At 37.7% G+C, this 4,025-nt stretch overlaps 1 long non-coding RNA gene across 1 annotated transcript; it reads right to left on the bottom strand.

Annotated features, from left to right (window-relative positions):
• Positions 1–923: 923 nt before the first annotated feature.
• Positions 924–2,920, bottom strand: LOC139127821 (uncharacterized). The gene is made up of 3 exons (XR_011551140.1): positions 2,505–2,920; positions 2,012–2,086; positions 924–1,752 (listed from the first exon to the last, which is right to left on the bottom strand). It is a non-coding gene; the product is annotated as an uncharacterized lncRNA (long non-coding RNA).
• Between the last annotated feature and the right edge of the window lie 1,105 nt (positions 2,921–4,025).

The following is a 4,025-nucleotide window of genomic DNA, read 5'->3' as shown; positions in this document are numbered from 1 at the left end:
GCAGAGAAAATTGAATTTAAAAAATGCAAATTGCATTTGTTGTAATTTTCTGGGCAAACAAAGTATCTTGTAACAAGACCTTTTCCTCTCTCATTCACACGATGAGCATATAATTAAGACCAGTGTTATCATAGATACTCGGTTTGTTTATGAATTAATAAAATTAATAATGATAAGATGAAAACGTACAAAAATACGCTAAAAACTTTATAGCACTTGCAAAATCAAATAATAACGAGAAGCTTAGCACGGTGTGCCAGTTAATTTCGACATATAAGGACGCATAAGTCCGATGGCATTGGCGTATATACATATATCAGTACAAATGTGTGTTGTTGTGGTTATGTGGAGTTTTCCCGTCGATCTCGCTACAAAAATGACCGTTACATGCGGAAGTCTTGTAATGTTCACCAAAATTACTTTCTCTGGATAATGACAAGTTTGCGACTTTATACAACCTTGAAACTTTCTGGGTTTTTTTTGTTTTTTTTGTTTTATATTTTTTCTGGTGCAGGAAGACATTTTTTAACGAATCTGGTAAAAATTGGAGCACAATGACAACTACACAGCCATAAATGTCGGGGAGCAGCCTGACTGTCGCTTTTAAAAAATCATTGTAGTGTCAAAATAAATTCTAATTTCCACAAGGATAACAGCACACAGAAAACGTGTAAACCCTGAATTGACTTGGTTTTGTTTTGTCACACCGTAGGGAGTAGCTTAAGATTTTGATGCTGACTTACATAACAAAAATTGCTACCATAACCATAGAAAGCCGTTTCAGCTATAATCCTTTAACTACCTCGAAAAGGACTCTGTGAGCTTGCTCAGTTGGATTACGGATTTGTTGACGCATATATACGAAACACACAATACAACCGTTTAATTTTTGAAATATGAATATTAATATAATAATTGGTTCTTATAAGGGGCACATATCCACAAGTACATGTGCTCAAGGCGCTTTACAATTGTTATTACTCCTACCAGGTACCCAACACTCCTGGGTGGGGAGAAGCAATGATGAATGAAGTGCCTTGCTCAAAGACACAACACGATAGCCATGCCAGGGCTCGACCTCACCATCCTGTGATCGTGCGTCCACTGCTATAGCTACTGGCCCATGATGCCTCCTCATCCTTTTCTTTGTTCGAAGTTTTCCCTTCTTCAATCGCAGGACAAGTCACACTACGAGTGTCCGTAAAATGCCGATTATTTTGAATAATTCGACATTCTTGGAAACACTATTCAATATCTTCCCACACTATTACGCGTCTATATGCACAAACCTATTATACACAATCGAATATTGCTCTTAGTAATGAATATTTCTGGCCCTGTTGTGCAACTATGTTCATACCATATAATGCACAGCAATAAAATTCTGACCTGGGGCGTCAAAAACATACTAGATAAATTTCTCTCCTTTGATATTTTTCTTTGTAATGTGACACTAACATTTGTTTTTTTCAGAGCTCCCAAGCAACTGTTCAGATTTGTCTTCATGCAATTTTTAACATTTTGCTTCAGGGTTCAACAAGAATATAAACGGGCCTCTGGCCTCTATTCCCTATGTCGTTGGCAGGTATAGCTGTGCCTCAGCTTTAGATATCTTGTCTTGATCACATTCCACTTCATTCGCCCTTCTTCCTGTCCTTTTACTTTGATTTGGTATTTTCTGTCAAGCTTATCCATTTAACGAGCAAAACATCTCTGTTCGAATGGGAAACTTGATAGATGATTTATGCTACGCTAGATCATAAAAAAAATCAAAACACAAACTTGGGAAACCACTAATTGCAGTGTTACATTTTCAGCAGGCGTAAACTAATCTCAAAAAGAGGTTCAGTATGCCGAATTTTATTTTAATTTGTATATATATGTAGATGACATAATTTTAGTCATGCTAATATAGTCCGCCAACATCCCAGTTACTTAAATAGTGTAGTCAGGTGCGGTAAAAAAAAATGGAAAAAAAAAATTTAAGGGATTTGAAACCAATGACTCTTACCTGGCAACAGTCTCCCTACCATCAATACCAGAAAGACTATGGTAACTATCCCCTTTGTTTTTGGTCGAATTATCTCTGAAAATGAGCAACGTGGGTATGAATTTACAGGCTGGCAAAAGCATTTCTATAGAAAGCAAATGCAATCTATATTAGATTCACATTTGCGTTTAAATAGCAACCATTTAATCATTGTCTTGCTTCATGCCACTCCTAGGTGACATGTGGATATTTGTCCCGACATAGAAAATATAATGTGTGGCTAGAGCTTCAGTAGTAGGTCACAGTTAAAACTTTGACACTTGAAAACATTTGACTCTGTTATCGTTACCTTCTGAATAATTTACTGCGCAACACATACCTGCAATGTGATGTTAATTTTTAACTGTAAGCGTAGACAGGCAAATATACTGGCCTCGTACGCTTTCTCGTCCAAGATTTAAACACACCACAGTGAACCCTGAACCGAATGATTTCGCCAACGCTTGAAACCTACCTCCATGATTGGCTGTAACACGGATGGATTTGGACTGACCCTCCACTCCCAGTAACTGGGTCACTTCGCAAGTCAGATTTATCGTACCTTTACTTCTGATGACAGCATCGTTAATTTCATAAACACTGTTGGTCGAAAAACATCCGTCATCCTCTTCAAGGGACCCCGGCTTCATAGATGCCACAATCCTATTATCTATTTTCCATCGAATCAACATTGCTGCTGGTTTGCCATGTGTCGCCTTGCATGAATACACGTTTAACCCATGGGAGGTTAGCTCCAACGATTCAAACGGAACTGAAATACAAATTTAGAATGTAGGGACACGATTAGTTAGTTAGAGGGCCATTATTTGTAACTTTTCATCGTTTTTTACCTCGGAAAATTCCATGTTGGAGGATCATATTTGTTGCAAAATTTTGTTTTACTAAGAAACAAACATGATAAGTGATGTTATAAAACTGCTAATTTTTGTTCAAACGTGTTGCCCTTCCGAGCTCGTTTGTTGACGTCTGGCATGCTCAGCGTGCTGGGGAGAACGCAGATATGGTAACGCCGCGATCACGCGAGATGTACAAGTTCAAGTTTATTGCGGGATCAAAACAACATTGCGTCGTGGATTGCCAGACATCTGGCTACGCAACGTGCTCGGACAATGGACTACGACGTAAGTTCCGGGCATAAGTAAGGAATATTTATTTTGAAATTGCTGTAAATGGCTCGCGCAGGTGCAGACGAATGCCTACGTTGCAATCCGCGTGTCAACAGAGTTTGTATTTCTGTCCGGACAAAAATTGAAATTTTCGTTGTAAAATCACATGTTATTTAGTTGTAGGGCACGTAATGTTTCCGAATAATATGCGATTCTCTGTTATTTGACAGGCTATTCAACATGAGCCAGTGATCATTTCAATCAAAAATAACGGAAAAATCGCCTGAAGATACAGCTAATGGAACTTTAAGTGTTGGAATTAATTTTGTTTTTTGCTTTGCTAAGTTTGTAACATCGAATTATGGAAGCACCTATGGTAAATAAGTCGGATTAAAACATAAGGAGTTGTTCTTGAAAAAAATAAGTAGGCCTATATGTCTGCCTTCTGCCTGTCTGCACCATTCATGTTTACAAATCGCGACGTCTTCTCTACTGTGCTATACTCTCAAGTTAAAAACGTTCCGACGAATCCGCTGTACTTCGACCTTTTTTGCATGGAACTACTGCCATTGAAGTAAATTAAGCTAAATAAATTACACCTCAAATACTAATCATACACTATATTATCAAGGGTTACTCCAGTGGGACTATTAATAAATGATAGATACACATACTTAACACATTTACGAAGGCATGTTGATGTTGCGGTTCAGCGAGAATGTGCGAACATGTGAAAATGCCAGTAGTAAAGAAAAGGTGTACTTTTGGGATTAATAAGAATTTTACACCCCATTTTATACATTTATCTAAAGGAAGTGAAGGAAAATTTAACCATCCATGTAACTAAAGTATAACCCTGACCTATATAC

The sequence above is a fragment of the Ptychodera flava genome, unplaced genomic scaffold (assembly GCF_041260155.1).
Source record: "Ptychodera flava strain L36383 unplaced genomic scaffold, AS_Pfla_20210202 Scaffold_37__1_contigs__length_1687728_pilon, whole genome shotgun sequence".
NCBI classification, from domain to species: Eukaryota; Metazoa; Hemichordata; class Enteropneusta; family Ptychoderidae; genus Ptychodera; species Ptychodera flava.
This window is presented reverse-complemented; position numbering and strand designations above follow the sequence as displayed.